Below are 19,509 nucleotides of genomic sequence, written 5' to 3'. Positions count from 1 at the left end.
ATCAACTGGCCATGCAAAAGAGAAGGCTTTTCCTGCTGGGGGGATGAGTGGATACTACTGGGGTAATTTAGAAGCTGTGCAGTTTCCACAGTGAATTTAAAACAATGTTTTTAAAGTGGTATTTGATCCTCAACAGAAACTTTTCAAATTGAATTTGATTGTGTAAAACAACTGTTTCTCTCACATATTGAGACTGTGTTTTTGTATATCTTGAAGATTAAAAGTTACTAGAATTATTATTCTTTTAGTGAATGATTGGCTTTGTTGCAGAGCTCCATGAATCATATATCTACTTCATGACTTGTTATTTATATTCTACAAACTTACTGTAATTTTTATATTGAAATTGAAATTTATGGCCCTAGTGTTATATTTGTGTTGAGATCTGAGCAAGCTGTTTTAAATGATGAAGTTTTGTTGAAAAGAGCAAAGAAATATGTAAGCTGTTAAGATAAAATTAAACATTTATACTCAGGTCTCTTGCAAGTGGTAAATTTATCTTATTGATTGACTAACTGTTCATGACAAAACCTGATTGAATGTGACATTCTGTGGAGAGTATGTTCAAGAAGAATGATTTTCAGTGCTGCATGTTCTTGGCAAGTATATTTTTTTAATTTGTTTGGAAGTTGTTACTTATTAAAACTTCCACATGGTGATGTTTCTATAATGGCATATGAGTAATTCATTTCAGATCAAAAACACTGTGATTAGGAATGGGCGTGCTTATATAAGCACAGACTTAATAGTTTCCTGAATGAACCTACACTGTTTCCCGATTACAACCTCTCAAGATGGCGTTGGTGCCCTCCTCCTATCTGTCCTTTACACATTGGTTCTGCTTCACAGCTCAGTATATGCTGAACAGAAAGTCAGTTAGAACTACTAAGTTCTGCAGTGGGATCTTCAAAGGTATGAAGGGCTGGGGTATAGGTGTATCACCATTTGGAGGGGAGGCCTGTGGTTACTGGAGTATAATAGCTGGGTAAAGAGGGGATCTTGGCTTGCTGGAGGAAGGGGAAGCTTGGGGCAGGGGTTCACTGTTGAAAAGAGTGGGAGTGGGAGTCTGATAGATCTTAATGTTCTTCCAAGACAAGATACAAACTTTTTGAAGTTAGCTCAGAGTACTTTGCATGTCCTGCTTGCCTTGGAGCAGTCTCCATGGGAATTTCTATGCTGTGGTGGGAGCTAGGTTTGGGATGGAACAGAGGCAGAAGCCCACATGAGACAAGGGGGAGAACTGTGGTGGGGGTGAGGGTAAAAAGCCAATTCACGCTTTCCTGTTTAAATGGGGACTTTTCCATAACACTTTTGAGAACATAAACCCAAAAGGGGCACAATGAGGCGGTGGGGGGGAGGGCGGGGCAGCCTGGGCTCCCCTCTGGGCACCTGAATAAAACTGGGTGGCATAACAATGGAGCCCCTTACCTGCTGGCATGAGGGAGGGGCGAGTGGGCCAAATTTGAGCAGTACTGTGAACCAAAGGCACCAGGTTGCAATGCCACTCACTCAAACTTGGCTTGGCCACACCTCTGTTACTATAGAGGGCTGGGTGTCATGATGGAAGGGTGGCCAGTCCAGGTGTGGGTGAATCATGTTGCCTCCTGGTGCACAGGGTTGCAGTGCCACTCAGATTTGGCCTGTTTTGGTTGGTTGGCCCCATGACTTTTGAAGTCCCTCCGGTACCTTTGGGTCCTTAACTACACAGGTCCAGTAGCCAAAATCCCCTCAAGGAGTGTATGTTCCTTTTATGTGCTACACACTCCAGGCTGACATCCATGCTGCGCAAGGCCGGTCTACTTGTGAGATGGGCAGGAATTCAGAATGTCGCTCATACAGACTGACAAACTCTTATTTACACATCTTTGGTAAAGAGAAAAAGAATTCCATATATGAAAGCTGCTGATGTTCAGTGTTGTTGGCCTGAACTTGCTACATAGTCATTAGAAGTCTGATCCTGCAATTCTTACTTAGGCAAAACTCCCATTGAAATAATAACAGGTCTACAAAGAAGAATTTCTCCTTTGGAGAATATAACCAACTATTTGCAACCAGAGCCTCCTTCACTCCTTAAGAACTTTATTGGCACTAAATTACAGCACCACCAAAGCTGGGTCTTCACATTTTTTTTTAAGTTTTCAGGGTTAAAATTTAATTATAATTTAAATGGGAGTGAAAAGTGATCCTTCCAGATAATGTAATACATTTGTGGTGCTCCTCTATAGAAGGGTCTGGTTATACCATGAAGAATTATATTTCTGGATTGGGGTATATTTACTGGGCATCAAAATTGAGTAATTCATCAACTAAATTAAATGAAACTTAATATTAGCATATAGTATAATAAAACTTCTTTTAAAAATTTGCATAAAAGGTGATCAGATGTTACATTTTAATTTAATTGGGCCTGATGAACCCTTGTGCATATTAGGTTGTAAAATTTAAATTACATTTTCTTAGAAAAGATATTAAAGTATAGTTTAATTGCCTCTCTCAAGATTTATTTAGCAATCTTGTTTACACAGTTTTGTTTTTATATCTGATTATTTGAACTTGGTTATTAAAACACTACTATGTCCCATGTACATTATGCAAGAAACATCTATTTGCTTTTCAATTTCTAGATGTCTTCTGTTTGTAATCAGTAACCTTACAAAGATGATAATCTCAGCCTTCAGCAGTTTCTTCACAGAAAGATTATTGTATATTAGCATTAAATAGTTAAAAATTTATAAATTATGGCTACTCAGTGGATTTTGCAAATCTCCAAATTGTGTACAGTTGCTAATCTGTATGGCATGTTGGAAAACAAAATTTGGAAATGTTGCCTTTTAGATATAAAAATATCCAGAAATTGTCTGTTGTAGAGTAGCTTTCCATTCCATGTTGGGAAGAAGTTGTCCTCATGTAGTATTAAAAAGCACAAAAATGTTTTGGCTTCTTAAATTACAAATGCACAAAAATCTTTGACAATTTCTTTAGTGCCTAGGATTAGTTTAAATTTACTTGCTGGTGTCATATTAAATTAAAATGAAACATTGTTTTGTGCTGGCTTTTCTAGTTATAGACAGCTTTTTAATTTTCCTTGAAGGTAGAAATATGGTAAACTCAAAATTACTGTTTCAGCAAATTACTGTATGAATCTACAATAGAAAATAGGTGCATTTAGTTTTCCAACCTTAATTTAGATGGCATTTCCTTAATACATGATTTACATCACTGCCATCTAGTAATGACTTTGGTGACATTTTATAGGCCGCTGTGCATTTTAAGTCCTGACATTTTAAAAAGCCATGGTTCTTGTTTATGGCATATATGTGTGCTGATGTGCTTTTGTTCCCTTCTTATGTAATATTTATATACAATTTACTGGTAATAACAGCTCTCACCCTTAACATCTGCATTATGGGCCTTCTTCCTTGTTTTATTGCTATTTTAATATAAAAGCAACCATATACTGGAGTTAGGGAACAAGCATGGACAGAGTAAGGAGTTGTAGGAGGAGATGAAGGCAGAGGTCTAGGCTGGGACAGAGCATTGAAGGTGACAACATGTTCTTAAGGCATACATGTTTATTTGCCCGTCGTTTTTGCAATTCAGGGCATTTTGATGTTCTGGTAGTTTCTTCTGCCTGAAAATATTTATTTGCATTAGTTGTCACAAGGATGGTTTAATTGTCTCTAATTTCTTTTTTTTTTTAATACTGTAGATGTTTGTGGTTGAGAGAATGTAAAAAGCCTAAGAATCTTGAAACAGTGTGACTGTGGTAATTAGTTACAAGTGAGAGAGAACAAGCAATTAGAAAAGCCATTAAAGGTTTTTCTCCACCTTTCTCATCTGAGTGCTGTAAGATATTTGATGTTATCGTGGATTTTAAGTATAGCATTTTAATAATGAAGTACAGATTATTTTAATAAGTGTCATGTGCTCTGAGCTGGTGTGTGTGTGTGTCTGTCTTTTGTGTGTGTGCACGCAGGCATTAAAATGGACAGCAGCCAAGAATTGAAAAAGGACTCCGAGCTATAATAATGAGCATCAACAAGCTCCAGGCTGGCAGTGACTCTGGGCTTGATTTCTCACCTCACACTACAGCAGTGTAAATGACAAGGAACTCCTCTGAAGTCTCTGGTGTTACAGGTCTTCTGTAGACACAACTAACTACATTTTCAGTCTAGTGGATGGCAAGTGAGGAAATGCCTTTCCCAAAAGAGGCCATGTGCTGTTGCAGCCAGCATAAAAGAATGAAAGACCCCCACAATAGGCCTGAGTATGGTTTGATTTTTAAAATGCCAGATTGGGAGTCCTGGCAACTGATGTCCTCTGTTTATCCACAGGATGGATGCAGTGGCAATTTGGCCTTTCCTACACTTGCTCTATCCACATGTCTAATTCTGATCCGTGGTAGAGTATACTCCCTATATCGGGGTGGGCAAAGTATGACCTGGGGGCTGCATCCAGCCCTCCAGACATTTTAATCTGGCCCTTGAGCTTCCGCCGGGCAGCGGGGACTAGGGCTTGCCCTGCTCCATCTGGGGAACGGGGTCGGGGGCTTGCCTCACTCCACATGGCTCCGAGAAGCCGCGGCATGTCCCTCCTCTGGCTTCTACACATAGGGGCAGTCAGGAGGCTCTGCACATTGCCCCCACCCCAAGCGCTGCCCCCACAGCTCCCATTGGCCAGGAACCACAGGGAGCTGCAGGGGTGGTGCCTGCGGATGGGGCAACGCACAGAGCCGCCTGGCTGCACTTCTGTGTAGGAGCCGGAGAGGGGGACATGCCGCTGCTTCTGGGAGCTGCTTGAGGTAAGCGCCCCCTAGAGCCTGAACCCCTGATCCCCTCCTGGACCCCAATCCCCTGCCCCAGCTCTGATCCCCCTCCTGCCCTCTGAACCCATCAGTCCCAGCCCGGTGCACCCTCCTGCATCCCAAACCCCTTATCCCCAGCCCCACTCCAGAGCCCGCACCCACAGCCAGAGCCCTCACCCCCCCCCACACACACACCTGAATCCCCGCCTGGAGCCCCCTCCCGCATCCTGGACTCCTCTTTCCTAGACCCACCCCAGAGCCTGTACCCCCAGCTGGAGCCCGCACTCCCTTCCACACCCCAACCCCCAATTTTGTGAGCATTCATGGCCCGCCATACAATTTCCATACCCAGATGTGGCCACCCCTGCCCTACATGAATGTTATTCTGGGACACAGATGAGCCCAAATAAAAATCCCTCGACTCTTTGGGGGGTTATGCAGGGCAACCGTGACTCTTCTCATCTTGAATCATGCTTTTCTCTTACTTTAGACATGTCTTGCTTTTTCCTCTTCCTCCTTTAGGACCTGATCCAGTTCCCACTAAAGTGAATGCCATGTTAGGTTGGAGTGAATATTTTATCAGCTAAGTTGTTATTCAGCAGAGGCTATGGACTGTAGAGTAAGGGGAGGAGAAGTAACCAAATGATGGAGAACGGAACAGAAAGTAGTGTAAGTGAGATTGAAAGCCAATCAGACTTCTCTCAAAACTGATTCCAACATCAGAGAGCTCAATCTCTTTGGAAGTGGAAATAACACAGGGACTTTTGAAAGAGGATTCTTGCAAAGGAGGCAGTTGGATTGCTGGACATCTTACACAGCCAGGAAACTGAGATTATTTATTTAGTTGCCAGTATATGTTGTTAGATTTTACCTTTCAATTCTCAGAAACCGCCTCTTTTCTACTTATGTCTGGTAAATCTCCCAAAGATGGGATGGGAAGCAGGGAGCCAGCCAGCAGCACAGCAATATCTACTTTGGATATCATTACTATTGTTCTACTGGTACCACATTAGTTTTTACTGCACTAATAAAATAATGATTGTTACTCTGGATCTAACACTATTACGAGATGTAATGTGTAAGTAGTTCAGCAATAAGGGACATTTGGATACTTGCTCTCCCTGTAAAACCTGTCTTTACCATACCTAAATATCAGATTTATAGGCCTATATTTATGCTTAAAGAAACCTCAACAATTAGCTAGACTTGTATTTAAAACAACAGAAATTGTCATCTTTTTAAAAAATGCAAAACATTGCAGATTGTGTAAATTTGATGATCACTAGAAGTTTTTCTTTTTTAGGCCTGGTCTACACTCCGTTGAGGGGGGTGTGTGTGATCGATCTAAGTTATGCAACTTCAGCTAAGTGAATAACATAGCTGAAGTCGATGTACTTAGACCTACTCACCACGGTGTCTTCACTGTGGTGAATCGACTGCTGCCGCTCCCCCGTCGACTGTGCCTACGCCTCTTGTGGTGGTGGAGTACAGGAGTCGATGGGAGAGCGCTCAGGGGTTGATTTATCGCGTCTAGACTAAATCGCGATAAATCGACCCCCGCTGGATTGATCGCTGCCCGCCGATCCGGCGGGTAGTATAGACATACCCTTAGATACTGATATGCTCCCCCCTTGCCATAGTATCTGAATGCCTCACAGCCTTTAATGTATGTAGTGACTGAACACACCTACGAAATAGGGAAGTGCTATTGTCTCTGGGTGTGTTTACACCACAATAAAACACCTGTGGCTGGCCTGTGTCAGCTGACTCAGGCTCACAGGGCTACAAAATTGCAATGTAGGCAGTTGTGCTCAGGCTCTTGAGCCCGAGTCAGCTGACATGAGCCAATTCTGGGTGTCTTATTGCAGCGTAGACATAGCCTCTCTGTGCCTCAATTCCCTAAGTGGCCCAAGGCCTCACAGGAAGTCTGTAGTGGAGCAAGGATATGAATCCTGGTCGCCCAAGACCTAGGCTTGTGACCTAACCACCGTACCATTCTTCCTGTTGACTCATCTAGCAACCAAAAAAAAAAAAAAAAAAGGAAAAAGTTGAGGGAAGAGAAATAACCGATCTGTTAACTCAGTTATTTTTGCTGCTATAGGTTACACTGAAGACAAACCATGACTTGGCTTCTTATTTTAAAAATTAATAGTAGACAGTAATAAACCAGCTAATTCAATGGAGGGCATCATTTTATTGCTAACAAGCAGGAAGTAAGAGAAATTAGGATACAAACTCATTTTTCATTAAAATCAACAGGAACGTTTAAAAAAATTCAAATATAAAAGTAGTTTTCTTTAATCTTTACTTGGTTACAGCCAGCCTTACAGGATTCAGGATTTTTCAGATGAAGATAACTTAGGCCATGTCTACACTATAAAATCATGTCTACCTAAGTTACTTTAGCATACAACAGCCACATACTCGGCTGCTTGTTTTGGCTGTGTATGTAGTCACCAGGAGCACTTGTATCAATGCAGAGTGCAGTGCACTGTGGGTAGGTATTCCACTGGGCAACTCTCCACCATCCAGCATAGGGTCTTTGGGAAGTTTTAGCAATGCCTGATGGGAGCAAAACAAGTCATGCAAGAGTGACTGGGAGCATGGGTGCAATTTCCCATAATGCAGTGTTCTCTATCCCATAATTTCGTCTGCATCTCATAATTTTTGCACCTTTTTTTCAAAATCCCAGAAACCTGTGTGTCCTCCTCAGTATCCGCCATCTCTAACGGAAGCATAGAGCTGTATAGAGCGCGATCGGCATGAGCATTGCAAGCCTGGGGGGGGGCACCTGATCCTGCAGGATTTGCAGAGCCACAAGAGGCGCCATAGGCAACATGACAATGCCTTGGAGGCTAGATTGCCATGGGAAACAATTCAAGGTTGTTGGTGACATTCACAGAGCAGCTGGAGGTGGTGGAGTGCCAGGTCTGGACCTAAGAAAACACTGACTGGTGGGGATCACATCGTAATGCAGGTTTGCGATGATGAGCAGGAGCTGCAGAACTTTTCGGATGCACAAGACCACGTTCCTGAATGTGTGTGCTGAACTCGCCCCAGCGCAGGGCCACCAAAATGAGAGCTGCACTGACAGTTGAAAGCAAGTGGCAATTGCACTGTGGAAACTTGCAACGCCAGATTGCTGCCGGTTAGTCGGGAATCAATTTGAAGTTGGAAAATCCACTGCAGAGGCTGTTACCATTTAAGTCTGCAGGGCCATTAGTCACCTCCTGCTATGCAGGACTGTGATTCTCAGTCATGTGCAGGAGTTACTGGATGATTTTGTGGCAAGGAGGTTCCCAAACTGCAGTTGGGTCATAGATGGCACACATATCCCTATTTTGGCACCAGATCCACCTTGCCACAAGTACGTCAACAGAAAGGGTTACTTGTCTATGATAATGCAAGCGCTGATGGAACAACCAGAGATGCTTTACCGACATCACTGTGGGCTGGTCAGAGAAGTGAATGATGCATGCATCTTTAAGAACTCAGGCTCATTCAGAAAGCTGCAAGTAAGGACTTTCTTTTCCGACCAGTGGATTATCACTGGGAATGCTGAAATGCCAATCGTGATCCTGGGCAACCCAGTCTACCCGCTTGCTCCCATGGCTTAGGAAGCCATACACCAGCCACCCTTGACAGCACCAAGGAGCACTTCAACTCCGGGCTCAGCAGGTGCAGAATGACAGTTGAATATGCCTTTGATTGTTTGAAGGGTCACTGGCATTGTTTACTTATAGGGTTGGACCTCAGTGAGAAGAATATCCAATGGTTATAGCTGTGTGCTGTGTCATGCATAATATCTGTGAAGCAAAGGGGGAAAAGTTTCTGCAGAGATGAAGTAGCTGTCTGCTGAATTTGAACAGCAAGATATAAGGGCTATTAGAAGAGCTCAATGAGGAGCTATGCAGTTCAGCGAAGCTTTGAAACACCATTTTAATAGTGAGCCAGGGTAGTGTGTGTTGCAGTAGTGTGCTGTACCTGGCCTTGCTCTTTTGTGACCTGGTATGAATCATCTTCTGATTGCTGTGTACGTAGGAATATAACATTGTCAATGTACCTATAAATATTGTTTGTGAATGATGATATGAGTTGTGTGACACAATGCAGTAACAGATAATCAGGTGCTGTCAGACCTGCTCAGCACCAGCAAGCATATGCTGTGAACTAATAAAGATTAATTTTGTTCCCAAAAAAAGAATTTTATTCTGTAACATGAACCAGGCAATAAAAATAATAATTTAAAATGTATAAATTAAGGGAACAGAACTTATGAAGGGGAGAGAACATTGATTTCACGTATACCCACACCAACCCTGGCTTTCACAGTTCAGTGAATGTGAAGTTGTAATTGTCTTTAATGTCCCCCCAGGTGCAGTGGTAGGGGTAGTGCACCGACCCCTAATGTCACGTGGAATGTTGAGGGGGGTATAGGAAGGTCCCAATATTGAGTCCTCTATGGGCTGCAGATGGAGACGAGCATGGGATTGTTCAACCTGCAAGTCTACCAGAGTCTGCAGCATCTCTGCTCTCTGTCCTGCTGCATGCCCCTCCTCTTTTCCTGCGTCTTTCTCCTCTCCACTCTATCCTTCTCCAGGCTGTCTGCATGGGTGATCCTCCAGGCCCTATGCTTGTTCTCTGATGCAGTACTGGCTTGCAGGATCTCCTGAAATATGCCATCCCGAGTCCTCTTTCCCGCCCCCCCGCATCTGGCTCAGGCATTCCGGGTGTGTGTGGAGGGGACCATGAAGGCTGTAATGTCTGCAGTTGCAGACACAACACACAGAGGTACCATTGTCAGTGTATTGATGACAGAAATAAAAACTTAAGATGCCGAACTCACTCCTCTGGCTCCCCAAAAGTTGTAACACTACATGCTCACTTCTTCTTGGGATTGATTGAGCATGGCGCCTGTCACGTCACCAGCCATGGTGAGTGTGGCCCTCTGGGGGTTGGGGACATCAGGAGAGAATAGTTCAGTTGCATGATTCTAGTTGTATAGGGCAATGGAACTGAATGCTGGCACTGTTCTCCCCAGATGGTGATGATTTTAGCTGATACCTCAATCCTGAGGGTAAGAGGCAGAGCACAGCTGCTGCTGGTGTCCCAACGCCACCCGGCCTGTATACTGCAGTGGTGCCGGCTGACGTAATCGCTGAGTAGCTTGGAAAAGCATCCTACTGCGGCAGAAGGAAGAAGGCAGCCCTCCCCGGAAACCTTTGGCAGAGGATTGCGGAGTATCTCCATGAATGTTTCACTGAGATCTCTACGGAGGATTCTTGGGACCTCCTGGTGCACAGAAACAAACTGCTCTGTATGGCCCCCGCTGCCTAACTGCAGAGGGGAATGAAAAGCAGATAGCAACTCTGCCTCTCTTGGTTGTTCCACTACCTCTTCTACCACAAGTAAAAATGAGTAAATCAAAAGATGTGTCCTGCTACTTTGTGGGTGCCATCCCTGTAATTTCCAAGTAAACTGCATACTTACCAGAGGTTCCTTCCCTTGCATCTGGCTCACCAGTGCTAGACAGGTGGGACTAGCTGGACTATGGTGGAGTCAAAAACAGGTCCTAGCTTGCTGCACAGCTGGATTTCATGATTGCCTGTCATCCCCCATACTCCTCCTCCTCTTCTTTGTCCACCTCCTCGCTGTTCACAGTAGGGGCCTGTGACTTGGGCTCCTTGAAAGTATCCAAGGTGCTGATGGGGGTGATACTGTGGTCTCCACTGAGGGTGGTATGCAGTTCTTTGTAAAAGCAGCAGGTCTGTGGCTCAGCACCGGATCAGTTGTTGGCTTCCTTGGCCTGCTGGTCTGTCTGCTGCAGCTCCTTTGCTTTCACACAGCTCTGCTGCTTAGAATCATAGAATCATAGAATATCAGGGTTGGAAGGGATCTCAGGAGGTCATCTAGTCCAACCCCCTGCTCAAAGCAAGACCAATCCCCAATCAAATCATCCCAGCCAGGGCTTTGTCAAGCCTGACCTTAAAAACTTCCAAGGAAGGAGATTCTACCACCTCCCTAGGTAACGCATTCCAGTGTTTCACCACCCTCCTAGTGAAAAAGTTTTTCCTAATATCCAACCTAAACCTCCCGCACTGCAACTTGAGACCATTACTCCTTGTCCTGTCCTCTTCTACCACTGAGAATAGTCTAGAACCATCCTCTCTGGAACCACCTCTCAGGTAGTTGAAAGCAGCTATCAAATCCCCCTTCATTCTTCTCTTCTGCAGACTAAACAATCCCAGTTCCCTCAGCCTCTCCTCATAAGTCATGTGTTCCAGACCCCTAATCATTTTTGTTGCCCTTCGCTGGACTCTCTCCAATTTATCCACATCCTTCTTGTAGTGTGGGGCCCAAAACTGGACACAGTACTCCAGATGAGGCCTCACCAATGTCGAATAGAGGGGAACGATCACGTCCCTCGATCTGCTCGCTATGCCCCTACTTATACATCCCAAAATGCCATTGGCCTTCTTGGCAACAAGGGCATACTGCTGACTCATATCCAGCTTCTCGTCCACTGTAACCCCTAGGTCCTTTTCCGTAGAACTGCTGCCTAGCCATTCGGTCCCTAGTCTGTAGCTGTGCATTGGGTTCTTCCGTCCTAAGTGCAGGACCCTGCACTTATCCTTATCCTTCATCTTTCTCTCTCTTCCCCCCCCACAACCCAAGCAATCTGCTCATAGATGTCCACATTTCTACGGCTGGTTCAGAGCTGTGCCTACACAGCCTTTTCTCTCCACAGGCCCAGGAGATCCAATATCTCCTGCCTACTCTAGGCAGGAGCACACCTGGAGCATGTAGCCAGCATGGTCAGCTGGGTGGCTATGGAGAGCTGCTAGGTGTGCTCACCAAGCTGGGCAATCAGGAAAAGGATTTTCAAAAGTTCACAGGGCCTTAAGTAGCCTGGGCAGCAGAGTTCCCTGGGCAGCAGAGTTCACAGTGGTGACCAGAGCAGTCAGCGTATGGCATTGTGGGTCAGCTGCTGGAGGCCAATAATGGTCAACGTAAGCAACCAGTGTCAACACTCGCACTGTTGACTAAACTACATTAACTCTGACTCTGTGCTGTGTGGGGAGATGGTTTTATTAAATTGGCGTAGCTGCTTTGCATTGACCTAACTCTGTAGTGTAAACCAGGCCTTAATTTACTTACCTTCCCTCCCTTCAGATTGCAGCCAGGGTGTAAAGCTAAGAAGGCGGCTATAGAGTGGAACTGTAAGGAGCATCTGTGTGTATCTAGTATTGAGGATAGGCTGTAGAATGTGAGGAATCAAGGAAGGGTGGTCTGGGGAGTTGTCTGGTCTGAGTGCACTTGGCCGAAGAAGCAGGGAAGGAGAATGGAGCTGGAGAGGCACCAGCTCTCAAGGAGGATTGGTTTACCTCTGAAATTCCTGGGCATTGTCTAGTTGTAAAATAAATACCACTTAACCTCTCTCCTTTTGTTTGAACTTAAAACTTGTCTAAAATTAACATTCAAAGCTCAGCCCTTTCCCCATTGAGGAGAATGAACTTCTTTCTGTTGGGGGCCACGTAGTGTTACTGCCTTACAAATAAATAATTACTGTACAATGTTTAATTGGAAAGCACTGACCCCCCCCCCACTTCCCTTTTTGGGGTTCTTTCTTCTACCTGTGTGTCAGTTGAGTAGCTGAAGAACTGATGCACTATTGGAGTAGCTGTTTGCCTCCATATTGGTTCAGGATTAGCTTTCTCTGAATTGGGATACTGAACCAAGGTAAATGTTTTCTTCAAATTAAAATTATATGTGGCCCTTTTGATCTGTGGAAGATGTCTGAGTTTTGCACAAACTAGAATTTCCAAACAATGTAGCCGCATATTAATAAGGTATTTTCAGTTCAGGTAGGAAGAAAAGCACCTTTTATTACAGTGCAATGGAGTCAGTCATATCCTTTACAAGACAGCAGGAATGTTTAACCACAAGCATGAAAAAAAGCTGTAAGACTTGTACTGTCTAGAAAAGATATTTTCAAAGCTGCTGATATTGATACGTGGTTTTTAAACGGGCTGTTTTCTCCTAGGTGGGAACAACTCCTCTAGTGGAGTAGAAAAACCGAGTTAGAACTTTCACATTTTGGGGATGTTGGTGTTTATTTCCCACCATTGTGGATGAAACCCACATTTTCAGGTTCCCAAGCCAATGGATCTCAGGGATCCTCCAGAAGAAAGGGATATCTACCTTCATGGAGACTCCTAGCCAATATCCTGCCACCTGGCTCCATTAGGCCCTTGACAGTATGGTTCCTTCAGGAATCATCGTGCCAGGTGCTCCAGAAATCTTCAAATGTTTCCACCCCAGGGTAGGGGACAACAGCCTGTGTCACAGCAGACTTATTCTATGTATCCTGTGTTGTAAGAGAATTGAAGCGAGCTTGACGACCTACTTCCCCAAATATATCACTTCTACAGAGTTTAGACTCCACGGCATCCGGGGTTGGAGGAAACAGACTTTTGAGGCTGCATTCACTCCTGTGCCTCCCCTGTGCTTCCAGCCCTCCCCTGTAATTCAGAAACACTGATTCACATCTGTGCATGAAAGCAGGGTGGAATCAAGGAGGCTGAAAATTGAAAGGTTTTTACTACATAAATTTCATTCATTATGTAAACATAGTTGTTACCTCTCCTGGCACAGAATAATAAATCTTTCTTTTCTCTGACAGATACATTATCATCAGCTATTCCCTGGGCTTAATACCAAGGGAGAACTTTTTTTTTAAAGCAACTACAAGAAGGGGACAACACAAAAGGTATTATATTTCTGCACTTGATTACAGTCTGTTCCTCTTGTGTAATTTTCTGCTTTGATACCATTTAAGGGTTTTAATTCATTAAGCCCTTTTTTAGTTTTAACTTTAATTCTCTTTTTGTTCCTTTTTAAAATTCGATTACTTCTTACTCTACTAAAGACCCTAAATCTGCTACTAGGGCAACCCTGTAAAAGTGGATGAGAGAGGAGGAAGGGGAGGTTGTAGTCAAGGTGAGAATCCAAGTTCTGTGAAACAAATAAAATAGACTCTCATTTCAATTTTTGGTTCAGAAACTCTATAGTGACTGAGCCAGGGGTGATGATGAAATTCAAGCTCTAGGTAAGAACATTCCTTACCAGCTTGTTCTTCCTTGATTCCACCCTAGCTGGTTTCCTAAAGTGTCCATCTCTTCTCATTCCCACTCTACCTCTCTCCTCTGAAACTCCCGTTTATCTTCCATTCACCCTTGCTAGGGTGGTAATATGTCCTCTGCCTGGGTGACCTCCTCTTACAGCCATGCTTCCAGGGGGTGAAGTACAGCGTCTCTTAGGCAAAATGGTCTTTTCTTGTGCCCTTCACAGAGATGTCTACCCTGTGCCTAAACCTGGCCCTTGTGAAGTCACCTAAAACTGGGGTAACAGAGCTCCAAACTGTTGCTGAGTCAATCCCAAAATGATTGTTTTGAAATCTACTCTGATTAGAGTTGAAACACATAGAAATGAAATCAAAAGCCACATCTTTTGTCCAACAGACTAATTAGAGTAGTAGCACTAATATTCTCAGCTACTATGATTTCAGCTTCCTGTATCTTTTTAATCTGGGTGCTTGTGCTTCAAAAATTCCATTATTCAGCAACAACAGTGCATCAAATATTAAAGTACTGTAGTTTCTGTTTGTTTTCCTGAAATATTATTCCATTCTATGCACCGTTTTCCTTGTCTCTGTCTAGGTGAATTAAAGCCTGAGCCAAGGATTCTTCTAAAAATAACTTGACTCTGAAATAGCTCTTCCAGTTCTTTAAATTACCAAGTTTCATATCACATTTCTGATTTTACTTCTTCCCCCTCACATTTGATTGTTATTTTTGTTAAACATTGTCTCTGGTTTATGTGAAAAGCTGGAGGTGTATGTAATTCATATTAAAGTTCTCAAATTCTTTGTAGGAAGGATTCTGAAGAGTTTATTTTGTACTTAGTGCTTGGATTTTCTTTGCCACTTATCTCTATTACGTAAGTAAACTTAATAAAAATGAGTTAAAAGATGTTTATTGTAGCTAAAAACCTGTTTAAACAGCCCAGGTTTTTGGTGTAGTAGTGGAGAGAATTTATTATTAAACATTTGAAGTGGCTAGACAGTAAAAGCAAAATTTAAAACTTTTCCCACTCCTCAGCATAAGCATCAACAGAGTAGTTATTAAAAAGGGATGGTTAAATCCAAAGCTAGTTTCTTCAAGCAGATCTTAGATAGTCACCCCGAAGCTAAATATCTCTCCTTCTAAACAGCTGCAGTTAGGCCCTAGTGAAATATTCAGCTGGAAGGAAGACAACCCACTGACTGGGAGCTTCAGCTGTGAAAAGCATTGGGAGATCAAAGGACCTTGAGATTAAGATACACAAATAATGCAAAAAGAAAAGGAGTACTTGTGGCACCCTAGAGACTAACAAATTTATTTGAGCATAAGCTTTCGTGAGCTACCGATGAAGTGAGCTGTAGCTCACGAAAGCTTATGTTCAAATAAATTTGTTAGTCTCTAAAGTGCCACAAGTACTCCTTTTCTTTTTGTGAATACAGACTAACATGGCTGCTACTCTGAAACAAATAATGCAGCTATGAAAGGAAAGAGGGCACTGTATGACTACATTAGCCTGGAAGGAAGTAACTGGACTTTCCAAAAGGTTAAGTGGAGCTAGGCTCTAATCCAACCCGCCTCTGAAAATTTGGAGTGGTTTGGACTGGAATCTGAACTCTGTGGCTCAGGGCAATGTTTAATTATAATCGATCCCCTCTTTGGTCTATGCTCCCAGTGTATTAGTGGCAGGAGCTTCTATATACATAGCAGGTTTCAGAGTTTCTATATACATAGCACTTACAATCATTAAACTACCTGAGGTGAGTATTGAACCCCCTACTGCTATCAGTTCTTTTTTCACCAGAGGTATTAGTCGAGCTCCTGGACACAGCTACTGGATTCCTTGGCTTTCAGTTGAAGCTTTGATAAAAAAGGAATCTTCTCTATGCTCAGTCTCTCTTCTGCTTGCCCCTATTAGGGAAACCAGGCAGCCCCTAGATCACTTCTGCACTCTGGCTTTTGCAGGGCTGTTGGTGATTGCTCCTTTGCAATAGAAGCAAAGAATCCATCAAAGACAGCACTTTGTACTCAGTGAGAGAGGGGAAGTTCTTGTAACTGAAACATGTTAGTAGCCAATCTATAAATCAAAGGTATAAATAGTTGGGGTCCAGTATGTGTCTGAACATTGCACTTGCAAGGAGTCAGCAGTCTTCTAGACTGGCCAAATGGCAAAGCTTCCAGCTCCAACCTTAACTTTCTGCTGCCAGGGATTGCAGTCCCAGAAAAGTACATGTATTCAAGACGGCTGGCTAAAGTGAACCTTAAACCCATGCTCCTGCAGCCTGTGGTCCCCTGAAATGCCAGATTCCCTGTCCAGTCAGATACATGGCACAAAACTAGGACTAGCCTTATTTTTGGCTACTTTGTAACTCACATATTGCTGTTTACGTTTGTAACAATTTACTATTTGGTTTGTAGAGAGACATCCCTGCAGCGTTTTAAAACTGGGGCTTTATTATTCTGATTGAGTGGAGGAAAGAAAACATCTCACCTGTAATTATTGTTCACTGAAGTTTCGAGTTATGCCCCTGCCATCTTTCTCATACAGTTGGGGACACATTTTGCATTCTGCATGCTTTTCCAAAGTCGGCATGAAAATGGATCTGATTGTTACTGGCTGCAGGTTTTGCTGTATCACATCAGAGCCTAGCCTGCATGTTCAACTGATAAGACAGAGCCATGACTTTATAACACCCACATTTTCAGAGGGCTCTCTAATTTTGAACACCACAGATGCTGAATGTCGTACTTGAGATACCTATGGCGTGGTTGTCAGAGCTGCTGAGCACACACTGCTCCATTTGAAGTTGTCACAGGCCCGATGCTCTGGAACTGCTCTGTATGAAGCCAGATAGTTGTCGCCAGGGCAAGAAGCCTTTTCAGCTATGGCCTTCCTGGGTCTGACCTCAGAGCATTCAGCACCGTGTTCTCACTGTGCACTTCCTGCAGTGAGTCCACCTGGATGGGACCCCTGGGGAAGCCAGAGGGGCCATGCACCCCAGCTTCACAGTCAGCACTGACTCTCGGCCAGTGTTGTAAAACAGAAGGGTTTATTAGTTGACAGGAACATAGCGTAGAACAGAGCTTGTTAGAACCAAAAGCAGGACCATTCAGTAAAGCCCATTGTGGGGGGATCCAGAGCTTGGTGCCCTGGACTACCCAGTCCGAGTCCCAGACAGGAGACTGAACCAGATTCAGCTGCCTGGCCTCAGACCCCCTGTAGCGCCTCCTTGTTCCTTTGTCTCTTTCCCAGGCCAGTAGGTCACCTGGGCTGCATCAACACCTCCAGCTGATTCTTGCAGAGGAGGGGGCCCTGCCATCAGTTGCCAGGCCACAGAGTGTTGGCCATTCTCTGTCCCAGGCAGCCAGTCAGCAGTCAGACCTGTCCTCTAGGGGCCACTGCAGTGATCACATACTCTTATCCCATCACCTAAATACTTGAATAAGTTAGGGGACTAGGGGAAACTGAGGCAAACGCACAGTATTCAGAGAAAACAGAAGAACATTCCCACTTCGTCATAGAAGTGAATTGTAACTGTTGGGTGCTCAGGAAAGAGAACCTACAGATTTCAACTTGAAAATATTGAGCCACCCCAAGCTAAAAGAAAAAATAGGTCTAAGACTATGGGAGTTCCCCAAGAACAGTTTCCCACGTTGCATGTATTGCACATCCCAAACAGGAATGTGGCAAACACATCCACCATGATCACACCACTGTGCACAGGGCTGGCCTGTGGATTTAGGGAAGGTTGTTATGGTGATTCTTTAAGATATATCCCAATTTTAACTGACTGATTGTATGGGAGGGATTAGCATTGTATGCCTGGAGTACAAACATGTAGCCAGAAATAAACCTGGCAAATTTGTGTCTGTATTTACAGATGGATGTTTATGTCTATATTACATACAAACAATGACATTAAAAGAACAATTAAGTTGCAAACATTACAAAATGCCAGAATTCAGGTTGCCCATACAACCTTGTGGATATGAGACTGTGAGAGTCTTTAGTTACCTATGCCTCCCTCCCCTTTCTTGTCTTTGCTGCCTGGGTGCCAGCAGCAGGAGCACTGAGAACCCAGGAGAGACAATCTTCCGTCTCTCACTTCCTGTTTAGCACCACAATGACGCCTGATAGCCAGGAGGAACAATTGCAGGGAAAGGTCCTGCTCAGCCCCTGCTGCCCTGGCATGGGATCGTGCCAAGTGAAATACTGGGAGAACGTAGCTCCAACTAGTCTTTACTGAGTATGTGTGAACTTAGATGTTCAGAGGCTCATAATTTGGGCAGAGGTTCACAGGCAGAAAAAAAGATACATCCTTGACACCAGGGCAACCTCTTCCAAATTTGAAGTCCCTGTTCCAAAGTGTGGAGGCACCAGAGCTTCTCAACAAATGGCTGGAGGGGCTTAGCATAGGCAAAACGGCTTATTTCCCTCTAACCTCACTCTGAGAAATGCCTGGACTAGGGTAGCTGAAATTATCCAAACAAAAAAATTCAGCCTGAGGCAAGGGTTGCCAACTGTCTAATTGCTGAAAACTAGACGCCCCTGCCACGCCCCTGCATTCACCAGGCATAACAGGAGTACCAAAATGCAGGGTTCATTCAGCAGGGGGCACATTAAGTCGTCACCTGGAAGAGCATATTCTTCATGGCAACATGACCAGCAATGACATTAGGATGTACTATACAACGGCAAGTGGGGCTTAAGACATTTATAAAACATTCTTTACAAAAAGAGTGAGGGTGTTTCCCACAGTACTACAAATTCAATTCTACATATTTCTTGTGATGTTCTCTGTAAGGATAGCTGTTTTTAAATTGGGTTAAAAATCAGATGGATTAATAAAATGCAGTAGGGCACTGTCTGAAAATTCAAACTTGCGTTAAATATTCCTGATCCAATTTGTGAGAGAAATGGATTGTGGGGGGTTTTGGGGATTTTTTATATCCTCAGTTGCATCTTCAAAGCATGCTCCACTCTCCTGCATCATGTGGGGATCTGGCTATGTTGGAGATAAGTAAAAATTTTACCCTGTTCATCCTGGTGGAGTGGCAAGAATCTGTACATCTCTGGGACCCCAGTGGAGAGGATATCTAAAGGCTATGAACTTTCATGGTTTGGGGCATGAGCAAACCTCTAACTGTTGACCCCACTTGGGAACCCCATAAATGCACTGGGATTTTTTTGTTTGCACCTTCCTGTAATCAGAGCACAGCAGGATGGAGGCGGGGTTCAGTCCTCGGAGCAAGGGGCTGGGGCTGGGAAATCAGGGCACAGCGGGGGGATGGGGAGGGAGGACAGGATCTCTCTGCCCTGAGTGGTGGGGCAGCCTGGTTCCTACCTCTCCATTGGAGAGGCTGGACTGGGTCTGGGAGCCAACCAGTTCTCTCCGTCAGCAGCTGAGCAGCTTCTCCAGGCTCCAGCAGCAGCTCCTGTTCTTCCCGCCATCTTTGCAGAGAGACTGATTGCAGTAACTCTGGTAACCAGACACTACCAGGTCCCCTTTTTGACTAGAATTTCTGGTTGAAAACTGGACACCTGGCAACCCTACCTGAGGCAGACACCTGGCGTGGAAAACTTCA

General features: G+C 44.1%; 1 protein-coding gene across 8 annotated transcripts in view; it reads left to right on the top strand.

Moving 5' to 3' along the window:
* The window catches only part of ARVCF (ARVCF delta catenin family member), a 448,905-nt gene that overhangs the window by 165,111 nt on the left and 264,285 nt on the right, over window positions 1-19,509 (top strand). For 7 of the 8 annotated variants that reach the window (XM_037879234.2, XM_043529834.1, XM_037879232.2 and 4 more), the window contains one exon: window positions 13,488-13,574. The exons of the other annotated variant lie outside the window; for it this stretch is intronic. The gene's annotated coding sequence lies outside the window, so the exon portion shown is untranslated. The remainder of the gene's footprint in view (window positions 1-13,487; window positions 13,575-19,509) is intronic. 8 annotated transcript variants of the gene reach the window in all.

Source organism: Chelonia mydas, chromosome 15 (genome assembly GCF_015237465.2).
Source record: "Chelonia mydas isolate rCheMyd1 chromosome 15, rCheMyd1.pri.v2, whole genome shotgun sequence".
Taxonomy (NCBI): domain Eukaryota; kingdom Metazoa; phylum Chordata; order Testudines; family Cheloniidae; genus Chelonia; species Chelonia mydas.
The sequence above is the reverse complement of the archived record's forward strand: the minus strand, read 5'-3'. Positions and strand labels throughout refer to the sequence as shown.